The sequence below is a fragment of the Parus major genome, chromosome 8, assembly GCF_001522545.3.
Source record: "Parus major isolate Abel chromosome 8, Parus_major1.1, whole genome shotgun sequence".
Lineage (NCBI taxonomy): Eukaryota > Metazoa > Chordata > Aves > Passeriformes > Paridae > Parus > Parus major.
The window spans coordinates 26,491,537-26,507,831 of NC_031777.1; the positions used below are offsets into that span (position 1 = coordinate 26,491,537).

General features: G+C 53.1%; 1 protein-coding gene across 1 annotated transcript in view; it reads right to left on the reverse strand.

Annotated features, from left to right (window-relative positions):
• SSBP3 (single stranded DNA binding protein 3) overlaps positions 1 to 15,915 on the reverse strand; it is a 52,811-nt gene extending 36,896 nt beyond the window's left edge. The window contains exon 1 of the mRNA XM_019007705.2: positions 15,806 to 15,915. The gene's annotated coding sequence lies outside the window, so the exon portion shown is untranslated. The remainder of the gene's footprint in view (positions 1 to 15,805) is intronic.
• Between the last annotated feature and the right edge of the window lie 380 nt (positions 15,916 to 16,295).

Below are 16,295 nucleotides of genomic sequence, written 5' to 3' on the forward strand. Positions count from 1 at the left end.
ACTCTAACAAGGTTTCACAACAGCCAGTGCTGAACCCCAGAAACCCCTGAGAAGGTCTGACCATGGTCACCAGCTGGGAATGACAGTGGGAGAACACTGAGTTGGAATCCACCCTGTCCCAAAGCCCAGCAAGACCAAAAGCATTCTGTAGCCCCTTCCTCAAGCACCTTCCTCAGACATTTCTACCTTCCCTCAGCTTCCCATTTCTCCTCACAAGCCCTCTGGTTTTGTTTGGAGAGCGCTATTCCTTCTCCACAGGCTCAACCCACTCACACCACCGCTGCCTTTTCCATCAGCAGGAGAAGAGGAGCAACTGCATTTGCATGGGAAGGGAGGAGGGGGGAAGCACCAGGCATCCTCTCCAAGTTCCCAAGCTCTGCAAGCAAACCCTCTCTAATATAAAAAAAATATTCTATTGTCCTGGTTTTGGCTGGGATAGAGTTAATTTTCTTCCTAGTAGCTGCTACAGTGCTGTGTTATGGATTCAGTATGAGAACAACGTTGATAACACACTGGTGTTTCTGCTGTTGCTAAGTAGTTCTTACTCCAAGTCAAGGACTTTTCAGCTTCCCATGTTCTGCCAGTGAGGAGGTGCACAAGAAATCAGGAGGGAGAATGGCCAGGACAGCTGACACAAACTGACCAAAGGGATACTCCACACCACAGAATGTCACATCCAGTATATAAACTGGGAGAATTTAGCCAAGAAGTATGAATGCTGCTTGGGGATAGACTGGGTATTAGTCAGTGGGTGGTGAGGAATTCTATAGTACATCAGTTATCTGGTTCGTGTTTTACTTCTCTCTTTCTCTCATGTCCCTTTTCATTCCTATTATTATATTTTATTTCAATTAACAAACTACTTCTATTGCAATCCATGGGTTTTACTTTCCCCTGCTGTCCCCCATTCTCCTCCCCATCCCACTGGGGAAGAGGTGTGAGCAACATATATGGTACTTAATGTAGTTTAATTTCAACCAGCAAATCATATATAAATATACCCCATACATCTGGCACGTGTGATAAACATCCACAGACCAAAACTGCTGGTGGTGGAGCCAAGCCAAGGGGTAGTTCAGGGCTCCACAGTTGCTGTCCAGGCAGTCAAAACTGATCTCCCAGGTTGGGTACCACACATCCTGGGAATATTCATCCCTTGGCTATCCCCTGGACAAACCAATCACCCACAACCCAGCATGAGCCCCAGGCACAGCTGCTGAGGGCATGGCTGCTTTTTGAGGGAGAAAGACTGAATTCCCTCGGCATCCCATCTCTGTCTGTTGGCTTGACCTACTGTAAAGTCTCAAAAAACCAACAGTTTTGTAAAAACTGGTAAAGCAGAGAGAAACCCAACTGCTCTGGTGGCTCCAGCTGAAGAGCCTTGTGTGGGAACCCAGAGATGCTCCCATAGCAAACCCACAAATAGACACATTTCTGTATTTTTAGAGACAACATGTACTTTTTCCTTATTGGGGATGGAGTTTTCCTTTGGTATCCCCCTTGGGAGGAGCAGATGTGTCCTGCTGAGCTGTCCTTGTGACAGCAAACACCCGAGGTCCCAGAGATACACCCTACGCCACACAGCTCCCTGTGCCAGCAGGTGCTTCCAACTCAGGCAGCCAGCAGAGCTGCAGATGCCTAAACCCACCAAAACCTGCCCATTCCCTTCCACACAACTGATCCCACCCCACAACCATACACAATTTCGGACAACCCATGGAGGTAGAGGCACATAACCTCCTGGGGATCCGCATCCACGGGACACCTCCAAGCAGCACGAGCTGGGGCTCAGGCATGCCAGCGTGGGCTTCAAACCGACCTGGAGGACCCCAGATGGGAGGAATTCGGGGCAGGGGGACCCTATCTTTACCCCTGCAAAGCGTTGCCCCCCTCTTCCCGCGAGGCTGCGCCGGCTCCAGCCGCTCCCGCGATCCAAGCGGAGCAGATGGCACGCGCAACACTTACGGCTTCGCTTTCCAGCCGCCATCGCAGAGCTGCTTCTCAGCAGGGCGGAGGCGGGGGGGAGACGGCTTTTTTTTTTTTTTTTAAAAAAAATATATTTTATATTTTCCCTGGGAGTTTTGATTTATTTTTTTTTTTAAAAAAAAACCCCATGTATAATCCTGTGCTTGAGCCCCAGGAGCCCCTGGCAGCAGAGCACAGCGCTCCACGGAAGGACGGTGCGTGCTGGCTGATTGGCAGCCTGTCCGTCTGTCTGTGCCTGGGGACCCTGCTGACCGCCCCAAATCCCCGCCGAGAGGGACAAATCCTAGAAAGCCTCACAAAGCAGAGATAGGGTGGAAAAAAAAGGGATGAAGTGATCAAAAAAAGGGCTTTCTAGGGATTCTGCTGGCTTGCCTGGATTTCCTCCCTTTGCCTCCCTCCAGCCTTTGCCTCTGCCATCCCAGCCTTGAGCGGAGAAGACCCAGAGGGAAAGCTGAGCTGTTTCAGCTCCCTGAGACATTGGTCCTCCTGTATCCACCAGATAAGATGGAGCAAGGGAGATGCTGTGCCACCCAGGGTGATGACAGGCTCTGGGGGCATCTGCCAGCTTGGGGATCAGACCTGAGGTCCAGTGTCACTACATGCCATGGTCCTCTCCTCCTACTCCAATGGCTCAAACCAGGTTTTCTACTTCCCAGTGGAAGCCAACACCTCAAATGAGGCTGGGAAACCATAAATCTGGGCATCGCAGACACCAGATTGCTTTCAGCAGCCGCGCTCTGCACAGAGCTCAGCGATAAGTAACAAAAAGTCTGTGCTTTGCACCGCTGATTTCTTGTCTGGGGATGCATAAAACCTGGAGATGACAGATCAGCACCTCGATCCAAGAGCATCCCCGCCCTCGCTCTGCCGGAGAGGCGGGTAAACAAAGGCGGCTCTCCCCGGCGTCCGCAGGCAGCTGCCACCGACGCCGTGGAGTAGTGGGAGGGGGAAAAAAACAAAAGAGGTCTGCATGCTGGGATCTGCGGGAACGGGATGCCCCTGGCGCTATCCTGGCCCTTTTATTCCATGGGTACCCAGAGGGAGCTTGGCCCCAGCCCTTTGGACACCTTCCTTCCGTCAGGGTCTCCTTGCCCAGCCAGCCCAGCTGAGTGCCAAGGGCAGAGCCATGCTCCATGACCACTCAGCATCCAGCAAGGGGGAAAACATCCCGGGTTTGGGCACAGAGAGTGGCTTGGCCACCCTGGTGAAGAGCTCAATGATGATCTGGACCAGGATGCAACAGTTCTGTGCTGAGGGCACTGTCAGGTGTGACCAACATCCATTCGTTTCCCAGGTGGGACTGCGCAAGCAGAAGTTTTTGAGCCCCCATCCAACAGCACACAAAGATTTAGCACGGCCAAATCAGGCATGGAAGTTTTGTGATGCAGTTTCTTAATTTAGGTGGCTCCACCACTGGAGAGGACGAGTGGGTGATCAGCAATGCTTTGCATGGGGTGGTCACTACAGCAAGGGGAAAGGGACAGCGCTGGGAAATGCCAACTTGAAGATGTCTCCAAGAAAAAAATGAGAAAGCTGCCATGGCTGTGGCACTGCAACGCCCAGGTCTTGGTCTATCCAGCCCTGGGTATGTGCTGCTTGTGCCCAGGGAGCCCAGAGCAGCTGGAATAATGCTGCCACACTCCCCCCAAAGCCCACCAATCTTCCCCAAAATGTTGTCTGGATGCTGCATCTCAACTCCATCACCTTCTCCAGCCACTCTGCTTCCCTGTTCATGCCCCACCTGTTTGTTACAAGACCACAGACCCCAAAACACAGGGTCTGGAAGTGCCAATGAGCACACCTTTAGCTCTGGGGCCACATGGATTATTTCCTCTGGGGTCACCACCGCAAATCCTTTCGAAGGAGGAAAGGCAAGGTAGGAAAGCATCTTTATAATCCTAAAGTTGAATAATTACCACCTGAGCTGCAGGAGAGAGAGCTCCCAGGACCCACCAGCTCCCAGGGAGGGGACCGTGCTGCTGGCCCCTCCGGGGCTTTGCCAAGGAATGCCGGGGGCGGCAGCGGGGGGAGCAGCGGCGGTGGCGGTGCTGGGAAGGGAACCAGCTGGAGAGCCGCAGCCTCATGAAATAATGAAATGCCAAACCAACCCCTGCATCTTCCACAGTCTCTCAGGTCACCTACCAGATTAGGAGGCCTGTTGCTAAGGCAACCATATCTTGCAAGTGCTAGCTGAACTTCCCCATCGGTTTTAACCCTTTAAGGAGCAAAAAAAAAAAAAAAGAAAAAAAACAACCCCACAACACCTCCCTAAGAAATATATATAAAAATAAAACCAAGGGGTAACACTGATGATGTAACCCACAGGAGACCAGCAGAGGCGAAGGGGGGGCAGCTGGGAAGGGGAAGCAAAGGGAAGGCGCCCCAGCAGCCACCTCCCGCGCGGTGCACGCCGCGCTGGCTCCCTTCCAGGCAGCTAATAAAATTATTCGGCATCCGCACACGCACGCAAGACCCAGCAAACTTTTGATGCGCCTGGCAAGGCAGCAGGGGAGTGGGGAAAAAAAAAAAAAAAGCGCCCCACGCCCCTCAAAAGGCGACAAAAAAGTCAGGTTATGCATATGAAATGGGGGCAAACAAAGCAAAAATGGAACTTTTTTTTCTTTGTATTTTTTTTCCTCTGGTGGCCTCACAGACGCCGGGCAAGCCCTGATGCCTCGGCGAGCAGCCGGCAGCTCGGCGCCGCTCAGGAAGGGACAGATGGCCGGCGCAGCGACGTCGGGATGGAGGCGATGGGCACCCGTGGCCACCCCACCAGTTCTGCTGCAAACCATGGCCAGGAGCATCCAGAACAGGGATACACGACTTGTGCTCTGCGGCCATAGGAGAGAATAATAAAAACAGCCCCTTCTACGTGCAAGGATCATGTCCCAGTGGGGTGATGGGGATCACAGCTCCCGCCTCTGGGAGAATAAAACCCCACTCAGCATGCACACCAGGCAGGGAGCCCTAAATCTTGCAGCTCTCTGGGTTAACAGGGAGGCCTGTGAGCAATAAGGGGGGGAAAAGAAAAAGAAGGAGCAAGGCAATGCACAGGCAGCACAAGGGAGGGGAAAAAAAAAAAAAAAAAAAAGAGGGAGAGGAGAAAGAGGCTTGGAAAGGAGGAGAAAATGTGGAGCGGCATAAATCAGGCGCGCGGGGGGAGCCGGGGAGCACAGCAGCACGTGCTGCGTTCCAGGCGCACAGGCAGCGCACGCGGACGGTTCCTGCCTGGCAGGGTGAGCACTGGGAAGCCACCGGCCTCCTGCCCCAGAGAAAGGGGCCCCCAGCCCCTCCTGGTGCTGATTTGAGGTGGGGTATTGGCTTTGCTAGCCAGCACACCGTCATTTCCACGTTGAAGCCTCTTTGGGAAAGAAAAAGCCTCTGGTGGCGGTGCTGGCGTAAAAGATACTCGATGGCAAAAATTAGAAGGGTTTTTACATGCTCCTTCCTACCCTCAGGTCAGGTTGGGGACAGCAGGTGTGACAATTCCTGCTGAATTCCCCTCAAATGAGAGCAGCAAAATGGAAACTTGCTCCCAAAAGCCACCGTCTTCCCACCAGCCTGCTCCAAATTCATAATAAAGAGAGGGGCAAGGCTCAGTGCAAAGCCAGCTCTGCTCTCACTGAGGGGCTGCAGAGAGAAGGGGCTTACACCATGCTAAGCAGCTGCTGGTATTGCTGCCTGCCTTTGATCCTGCCCTCTGACCTCACCTCCATGCCAGCACCCCTGCACCCTGCCAACCAGCTGACAGGAGAAACTTAATTAGCCATGTCCATCAACCCCAAACATCTGTAACCAGCAATATTTACAACCAGAAATAAAGAGGAGTGACCTTCGCGGTGTTGAAAGACAGTTGGGTTCTTGTATTACAACAGTGGGGACAGGCAAAATTCATTATCTCTAATAGCCATCCTTATAACCAGATTAAACACAAAGGCAGCAATTCCATATTCCCTGACCTGCCACCGTCCCCATCCCGAGCAGAGGGGAGCTCCCCCTGCCACAGCACAGCTCACATAAACCCCACACTGCACGTTCAGCTGATGTTTATGCATGTGGCCATCTCCATCCCTCCTACCCAGAAAAGACAATACCGTGGGGCTCACCCTACCCCGAGGGCTGGGACATTCAGCTGGGGTCGCCTCTCTCCTGGTCCTTCTCCAGGCAGCTCTGAGGAGGTGCTCTGCTCCCTGTGAACACTCTGGTGCTCAGGGGTAAGCTCCCTGCTACACCAGGAATGCTGTGCTGGAGTGTTTGCTCACAGCATACAAGCAAAAAGTACCCAATTTCCAGAGCATAACCAAACAGAGACCAATCCTCCAGAAATCACCTTTATCACATCCCCCATGCTTAGACATCCCCGGGCACCAGGGGTTCTGTCCTGAAGATGCAGCCAAGGCTTTCACTTCTGCCTGTGAGATCCTCGTGGTGCCAATCACCGGCCAGGGAGCCAGAGCCTGTTATTTTCATCAGAGGATGTTCTCTGTGGGGATCTCCAGCTGCCAGCCAGGAGAAACAAGCCACTGGAGAAAACCTGAGCCTCCTAATGGCTTTTCCTCCACCGGCCCTGGCTCCCGCAGCAGTGTGAGGGCAGCTCCTTCTCCAGAAGATGAGCACCAGCGGGACCAGCTGGTTTCTCCAGCGCTCAGCAGCAACAAGTCAAACTGCTTGGAAAACACTTAAGGTTGGGGGGGAAGCTTCAAATGGACCAGGCGGACGATGCACCGCGCTGGAGCAACGGTAAAAGTTAAAATTAATTAGCTGGCAGGATGACAAAGAAGCCATTGTGCAGCACGGTGGAGCAATCCAAGTACAAAGCCTTTATATAAGTCATGTTGAAAACTCCTTGATGACTGCAGGTAAGGACGGACAAGCTGTCAGGACGTGCCACAACAGCCTGAAGGGCTCCGGGACAAGCAAGTAAATCTGCTTTTAACAATGAAATGAGCCCTGGGAGCCTCAGCTTGGACCTTCTCTCCAGCAGAGACTGGCAAAGGTGTGAAGCATGTGCGTGTTATTGGTGCTGTAATACCCAGGATAAAACAAAACCATGTGTTTCGGGGTTCTGTGCTGGGCTAAAGGGACCCATATGCAATGTGAAGCAGCCTTTGCTCCCTCATGAGCTCCCACCTCCATCCTCAAGCACATCCCACAAAGCACATCCCTGCCAAAAGCCCCCCTGATGAGAGCAAGCATTTCAAAGCGTGGCTGTCCCTGCCCCAAACCAGACCCCAACAGGGTCTCACAAAACCAGACCCATCTCTGCTTCGTGCCTTGCACAGGAAGACCCCAACAGCCCAAGTGTTTCCAACACCAACAGGCAGACCCAGGTTCTGCTCCTCAGGGAGGAACAGGTGCTCCCCCTGAGCCACAGGGACACAGGAGCAGGGCTGAAGCTTGATGCAGTCACCCCAAGCTGCCACCAGCAACAACCCCCCACCATTCTGCTGCCAGATGGGCACAGGAAGGCTGGGTGTGATTTACACCCCATCAGCTGCCCAGCTCTCCCAGAGAAAGGAACCAAGGGGGAGAAAAACACCTCTCCCTCCTTCTTGCTGTGAGCATCACTCATTGGCATGGAGATGTGGGGGTTCAAGCAGCTTCTGCACTAGAGGCTGCCTGATCCCAAAGGGGCTTCCCCCAAGAAACAGGATGAGCACCCAGTGAGGGCTGGGCAGAGCAGGAGGGCAGGGAGGATGCTCTGCTGGGCTTGGCAGGGCAGAGGAGCCAAGTGTGACGCAGCACCCTTATCTGCCCACCCCAAACCAGGGTGCTTCAAGGAAGTGCCCTGCCCCCTTCCTCAGCGTGACCTGCCTTTTTTTCATTTAAAAAAAAAAAAAAAAAAAAGGCAAAAAACACAACCCCAAACAACCAACCTCGAGGCTGAGCTAAAAACACTGTCTGTGGCAGGAAGCAGCCACCTGCCTGGGGACACAGCTGGGCAATACCAGGTACCCATGTGGGGACAGAGGGGCATTTCCCACCTCACAGTTACTAAAATGGGTAAATAAGCAAAGCCAAGGGTTGGGACACCCAGGGTGGGCATCCCCTTTGGACAGCAAGGCTGTTCTGGAGGGAGGGAGATGCCAGCCAGCCACTTGCCATGGTGGGCATCAGACAGTGCTGGGCCAAGTGACCCAGGTACAATGACAGCTGTGTGGGTAGGAGCTGGGACAGGAGTGGGACACAGAAGGAAATCCCATGCTAGGTAGGAGGGACTGGATGTAGGCTGCTGTACCTGCTGGGAATGCCATGGGATGCCAGCACCCCAGCTGTGCTGGGCAGGTCGTGCTCACCAGCAAGTCAGAGCTGCTGCAGTGCATCCCCCTGCTTCAGTCTGTAGCCAAAAAATTCCAATTATAGGTGCGAGCTCAGCCTTGACAGACTGTAAAAAAAACCAGCCCAAATCCAGGGAAAATGGGAAGGAAACCCCCCCTCCCCACTCCAGACCCTGTTTGAGGCAGGCAGGAGGGGTGGTGAGAGCTCATTTTCACTACAGAAAGCCGCCGCACCCCAGGAGGAGAGGCACCAGATCAAATGTTCAAGGGTTGATGCAGAAACATTAAGGAAAAAAAAATTAAAAAGAAAATGTTAGCTCAAGACACAGCCAGAGGTCTTCCTTTGGACTTTATCTTAAGGCAGCAGGCGCAGCCTTGCACACGGACAGACTGACAGACAGACAGACTGACCCCACAGCCCGGGGAACACAGAGGTGGAAATCACCTTGCTAAAAACCACTGGTGGTGGTGGCAAAGGCCACGGAGGAGGAAGAGTAAGGCAAGTGGGAGGGTGTTGGATGGCCAGGCACAAAGCACTGCTCTGTCCCACCACTCCAAAATATACAGGCACGTGCCCCTCTATCTTTATCCATATGTACATCTTAATTGTGCATATTCCACAGATATAATTGCATATGTATACATTTTTTCTCTGCCTAATTTTGATACTAATGGTCACCATGCATGCCACATAAAGCTCAGGCAGAGTGAGCATTTCTTCTCTTATAAAAATATACATATATATGCATAAATTGCACAAACCCAACACAAAAGAAAAGCTGGTCTTACCACATAGAGCTGCACCCCCACACAAACCCAAATCTTACCCAAGATACACAGGTCACCTTTGTCACCCTGACTGGCACAGGAGACTGGTGTCACCACTCTAGGGATGAGGGGAGGTGGCAGTGGGTGGGTAGCAGTGTTCCATCACACACAGGAAGCAGCACCCAGAAGCTATCCCATATTTTGGAAATCCTCCCTTGACTGCACAACTGTAGCTTTGAACTCAGCTCCCGGCACTTGTGGCCATGGCCAGGAGTTTTGAGAGAAGGAAAAAAAACAAACCCTAAACCTCAAACCAAGACAGAGGTGAGGTATTTGTTTACTTGCAGAGACATTGTTGCTCCTTGCCAGCCCTGAGGAAAAGCACTGTTCCTGCTCCACTGAGACCTCAGCCCTGGGGTGTCCCTCAGGGATCTGCAGGGTGAAGACTCAGAGGGAGGAAGATGCTGGGAAATACGGAGGAATGTGCTCGTGGGCTGAGCAGAAGCCTCAGCAGAAGTCAGGGAGCCTCCCTGACCCACGAGTGGGATGCTGGCAAGGCTGTGATGCTCATGGGGATCCAGCCCATTCTGTGTCCTGGGGGCAGGGAAGGGCAGATCCCAGCACAGGCCAGGCTGGACACAAGGTGTTCCGGGTGCTGCACCGCTCTCTCTCTGCCATCCCCTCTGTTCCAAAGGAAAACCAGGAACAAACGGGCTGCAGCAGCTCCCCCCGGAGCACCCCCCAGCAGCCGGGTGCCATTTCGGCAGTGCCAGCTCTGCCTCGGGGGCGTGAGCGGCGAGAGAGGAGAACCAGCCAGAGCCCCCCGCCCGCTCCCCAGGACCAGCTCTGGCAGCTGTTTCCAATAGAACCAGGGACAGCTTTACAAGAGAAAAATAGGGAACAAAAGGTAGGAGAAAATCCAAGTTTCCAAGGTAAGGAAGGAAATGATCAGGAGAACAGGAAAGTCACACTCGTACCCAACAGACGGCGTCCTGACCCAACACCTCCCCACCGCCCGCCGGACAGGAGCGCCCGTGCCGGCCACAGCTTCCCCGGCACGGCACGGCTTGGCACGGTGGCCCCTCGCCCTCTTTGTTCCTCCGAAGGGACCCCCGAAGGCCGGGGAGGGCAGGGCTGCGAGCTTTGTGCTCTCCCGGAGCCCAGCATCTGCCGGGGGCAGGCGCTCCCCCCGCCGCGGGTCCCCTCGCCGGCCTCACCGCGCTCGCCCACGTGGCCGCCGGGGCAAACAATGGGATGGCGCTGGGCTGCCGCGCTCGCCACGCAGGGCCTTCCTCCTCCTCCTCCTCCTCCTCCTCCCTGCTGAGGGCTTCGCCTGCCACTGGAAGCTGGCCCCTCTCAAGCACTGGGGGGAGGGGGGATTAAAAAGATACTATATATATAAAAAAAGATAAAATACTCCAATCTGGCTCAGTGCCGCACGCGGGCTCGCGCGAGGCGAGGGCGCGCTGACCCGCGCGCTCCGGGATGGGCAATGGGGCAGCAGGGCAGGACCTCCATGGGCCAGACCCCAGCACCAGCCATGCAGGGGTCCCCACCCGAGCTACAAACACCCACCTGCCCTCTCATCCTCAGGCAGGGCTGAAGAAATCCTTCCTCTCCTCCCGTCCCGCTCCCGGCTTTTTTGGAGAACCCCCCACCCGGACCGGAGCCAGAGAAACTTTGCGTGTTTGCACCATTTGTTGATATAAAATCCATCCCCTGCCTTACTTTTGCAGAGGCATTCGGGGTGGGGTGGAGGGGGGGAACGTCTGTTTCTATTTGAAACCGTCAAAATTAGCATTCAGTAATTAAAAATCACACCCTTTCTCTTAATAACCTAACCAGCATGATACAATCAGGTTGTGCCAACTCTTTAATCTAATTGACTAATTACAGATTTTAATTTAGTCAGTTACTGAACAACTGTTGACAATTTGTTTTCATTAGGGACAGAACAGGATAAATATTTAGGCTCCCCAGTCAAAGACTAAGACATAAGCTTTGGGCTCTGACCTCCGGTTTCACAATGGAGCCTTCTCCACGAGCATCACCCGTGGAAAGGTGCTGCTCTGAAATGGCCTGGTCCTGCTGCTGGACAGCAGAAGTGTGGCAGCAGAGGTTGCTCTGTCATTTGTTTAAAATATAATATTAAACTAATCCATCCTTGCATGGTACTCCAGCAAGAGCAGGCTTTAAAGAACACCCAGGCTCACCAGTACCCTAAACTGGGAGGGAAGGCCGAGCTCAGCGCTGCCAGGAGAGGGAATATCTGGATTTATTTATTTTTGTTGCAATTTTTTTTTTTTGAAGTGATGTGGAGTTTTGCAGCTGCTCCTGGCAGCCTGCCACTCCTGAAGGAAACTCCTCTCTCTGGTTACCTACCAGGGAACCTTGTCCCTGCAGAGTGGAGCTGGATGAAGCCCAGATGGAGTGCAGTCCCGCATGGAAACAGGACAGAGCCCTGTGTGCCACTGCTGAGCCACGTGCCCAGGGCTCAGGCAATGCTTGTGGGGGCTCACAGAGACCACACAAAGCTGTTCCCAACCCCTGGCCCTTTGCTGCACTAAACCTGCCCCAGAAACACCTCTTCTACACAAGATGTTTTCAATACACTGGCTGCACACAACAGGAGAAGCTCCCATGGAGCACCACCACAGAGGTACTCATGGATCAACACTCACACACCTGCTGCTCCCACCCTCACAGCCATGGGTGCCTTGAACAAGGTCTTACAACCTTCACTGGTCCTGGAACAAGAAGAGAGCCTGGCATGGGAGAGGACACAGTCACACCAAACCCTTCATGCATGAAGAGCATCCCTTCCCAGAGGTCCCACAAGGCCATGTCACCTGCCAGGGCACAATGCCATGAGCTGGCCACAGAGACCCTAGGGAGCAGATGGCGCTCCCCCACAGCCCAAGAACACCCAGGCACTGACACTGGGTCGTGGTGCCTGTCCCACACCTGGATGGGGTGTGATTGGCAGATTCACCATAGAAGAACCATCCCTAGGACACCTCCAGTCTGTACAGCCAGCAGGCTGAAGGCCTTCCAGCCTCTTGGGCTTCACTTTGTTCCCACTGAGCACACTAACTTCAGCAAGCCTTAATCATCCATCCATCCATCCATCCTCCCCAAGATCTCAATCTAAGGAGAACTGTTTCAGATGGGGGAAAAAGAAGGAGCCCTGGTTGTCCCCAGCCAAGACAGGAAGACGGGAGCCCCAAACACACCATCTTTTCCCAGACCAACCACTGCACTTCCAGCAGCAACCACCTCTGTTGCTGCAGAGCATCCTTCCAGATCCAAGTTAGAAAGAACTGCAGCAGCTTTCCAAAGTTAAAAACAAAAACAAATAAATCAATGCTTTGTGTTAATGGCAAGTTGAAGCCACAGCTCCACAGTTCTCGTGCTGCAAAGGAAGCTCCCAAATGCTCCCAAGTACAGGTTCTTCTCAGGAGGAAACTGGGGGCAACAGAGGAAGGCAATGATCAAGTCAAAGTCTTCATCACCTAAAGGCTACCCCGAGTTTTCTCTCCTGCATGTTGACATGAGCTGGCTGTGCAGACAGAGCAATACCACAAAAAAGTACGTAGCAACAGTCAACTAGATTTAAGTTCATTTTCTGTAGCTTGAGGCCAAAATCGACTGAAGTGGTTCTGGTGATCAAGTTTTCTGCAATTCCCCTTTCTATGTATTAGCTCTTTGACAGAAATTCACTGCGGTATTTAAACTGGCAGTCATCACCGCTAACTCAAATTGTATTGGCTTTCACGGCGTTGAAATGCTCAACTGCGACCAGCCATCAGCCAATTCCCAGATAACGCGGCGGCTGAAATCCCCTGTCATGACGAGCGATCCCGTTGCAAGCCCGCCAGCTCCAGGAGCGTGCCGGAACGCTGGTGTGCTCGCCATGGGGCTTGGAGGAGCCCAAAATCAGTGGCTATGGGTTGAGTTTTAGTAGTTGGCGAGTGCTCAAGGGGCTGTAACCTTGGATAAACTCTTTGGGTACAGGTGGAAGAGGATGACTAACAACCCTCCAACTAACACAACTCGATAGCTGTGTGAACAGACACACAGACCTGCCAGAGATGGAAGAGTTGAGCAGAGCAGCATTCCTCCTGCCTGTACCAGGTCAATACCCACTCCCATCATTCTTCTCCCAACAAGTACCTTTCTACAAAGTCCCAGCAGGCTTTTGTGCCAGCTTGGGAGAAAAACCTTAGGGGAAAGGTAAAAAGTATTTCTGAGAGCTCACAAGACCCCACAATTTTCAAGGGTCCCCTCAAAAAAAGAGCAGTGGGATTTCTCCTTACTTTAATTTCTGGATGAAGATTTAAATACTCAAGACTGGAGAGGGGAATTGGCAATTTGTCCTGCTGCTCCTAATAGTTTTCATACAGTTATGCTGGAAAATGAAGTGGAAATGACACATCATGTAAATCCCACCGTTAGCACCCTGTTAATGAGGGGAACTGCTCCTCCTTCCCAAAGATTTGTCTCCAAGGCAAGAACCCCTCTGGTGCTGGCTCTGGAAGGTGACATGCCAAGCTCCCAAAGCATCCCCTCCTTCCATCCTTACAGTAGCACAGCCTCTGGGTTAACACACACCATATTTTGGGCAAACACCAAGCAGGACACACAGAGTTTGCCCATTGCTGGCCAAGTGTAAATACAGTGTTCTACCAACCTGGGGCAAGACTTAAGACTGGGATATTTTTAACCACAACCATCACACGAAGCAATTCGTGACTCACTGATCCAGCCCCATTTGGGGCTCACATCCTGTTTTAGCTGCCATGCACCACTGATGGGTCGCTGGGTTTGGTGTTTGACAATGCCCACCGATCTCACTGGTACCAGCAGGCTGCCCCGGAAGCTGGAGAGAAACAAGGCTCCATTCACACTCCCACGGTTATCGTTTGGTTCTTTGGTCAATATTTAAGTTTTGGCCAGATAGGTCCCTCGCCCTGTAAAGTACACGCTGTGCCAGGAAAACACTCTGCAGAGAGGGACTGTACCATGAGCATCCGTCACCAGCCACGCCACAGAGAAGCACAAGCCCTGTCTTGGGGCCAAAACATGCCTGGGGAAACAAGCCCAGTGCCACCAAGCCAAAGCACAGGGGAATGAAAATCTTCTTAGGAGTTACCCAAAACGTAAAGCACTTGGGGCTGTTACAAAACTGCGTTACACCGAGAATTAAAAACAATCAGGATTGTGTCTATTTACTGTAAGCTTAAAGCAACGTGTATTAAAGAAGTTTATGTGAATCATCTAATGCACTCAGGCCTATTGTTAGAATTATTACCAAGCTAAAAAAAGATTAATTTCTCTAAATACACTAAATCCTCAGACACGACGAGGAGGCTGCTGTGGATGGAGCATCACCATGTCTTGCTTGCTAATGTCATCTTCACCTGTGGCTCTGCTGCCCAAAGATCTACCTTTGCCTTGCTCCTGATGAACCTGCTGTCCTATCTGGGCTCCCAAAACCCCCACAATTTGCCCCAAAACATCCAGAAAGCGAGCAGAAGCCAATAACTTGTAGACATACTGCTGGTTGTCAGTTCTGACCCTTAGTTCAGGAGTTCACCATCCTAATCCGACCCAGTGAAAACAAGCAATGCAGGGATGGACAGACAAACTCCACCTAGCAAATACCCAGACGCAGTTCTCCCATCACCCAGTGGGGTGGGAAGAGAAGAGGCAGCTCAGCACCCAGCCAAGCCTCTTGGTCACTGCCCGTGCCCCAGGGCGACCAATGTGTCCAGCATGTGAGAGGACACAGCGTGTGAGAGCGCCGTGGAGGTCCTTGAGACACTCGCCCAGCACTGCTCGCCAGCAAACCCTCACACATCCCAAGCGTGGCATGTTGAGGCAACGAGAAACTTGGGAAGGGAGGAAAAATGGTTTCCATGCCATAGTCTCCCCAGAGCAGACAAAACCAGCTCCTGCTACAAGGTTTAAATGCACTTGACTGGGGTCCAAGCCCGCAGCCAGGTGACTAATCCTTTGATGCAAATTCCTCCCAACGCTGCAGATACGGGCACCGCGTGCGGGACGGGAGTGGGCAGCCCACCCGTCACCCACTTGGGCAGACATGCCATGCACCCTCGCCAAGAGGGGTTCTCCAGGAGACACCTCAGACTCAAGCATGCCACCCCAGAAGCACCATCCATCCCTGGGTCATGCTGCCACCTCTGTGGAGAGCAGCCCAAACCATGGAGAGCCAAGGCACGCAACGACCGACCAACGGGGGTCTGCAACACTGCCTTCAACAAGACAACACCTCTCCCCTGCTGGGATCAAGGGAGGACTCAGGAATCCAAGGAAGCCCTCAGCCTTCCCAAAGGCAAGAAGATATTAACTGGGGCATTCAGCAGTGGTTTGGGGAATTCCCCCTTCTCCTCCCCACCAAAATCCAACCCCCGCCCACCCTTGGAGGTGTCCTCAGCATGAAACATCTCACCATCACAGTGTCCTCAACATGAAATATCTCACCATCGACCCTCTATAAAATCTTCGTTGTCCATTGCTATGCAAAACTTCTTAATTCAACCACTAGCCCAAATGCCTTTAAGTGCTTAAGATAAGTATCTGAGCTCATTTACATAATTGCAACATTATGAAATACTGTTCAGTCAAATCAGAACATTGCTGGTTAAAAAAACCCCACGCTTTTTGCCAGTTGGTTACGTTAGGTTGGCTCTCGGTGCGCCGGAGCTCCCCAACGCCGTAATTACCGCGAGGATTAGAAACTTGTTACTCACGTAGTCATGAAAGGCTTTGGCTTCACTCGAATGTTCACAAGTGTCTCGCCTTTCGGGAGCTGCGCAGTACAGGTCCCAAAACACGCTGCACGGCAGGGAGAGACAGGAGAAGAGCAGTTACTCATCAGGGATCGGGCACCCGGGTCAGCGCAGGTGAGCGGCTTCCCACCCACGGGGCCCACGGCTGGGATGGGACCACAGCTGGATCCAGCTGCGCATCCCAGCGTCACGCTGCTCCGACCTGACCGCCAGCAGCGGGGATGCCGGCTGCTTAAGGAAGCCAAAGTAGCCTTTAAGAGGCAACACCTTGAAGGGATAACCCCCGTGAGACTTCAGGGAGTTCTCCCAGCCTCGCAGCCGCCCAGCCCGGCTCCCCTGGGCGCCCCAGTGGCACCGGCACAGCCCGGTGCCTGAGGCTGGCCCGGCAGCTCTCCAGCGGGAGCCCTGCCCGCCGCTCCCGCGGGGCCGGGGGTGGCTCCGCCGCGCCTCG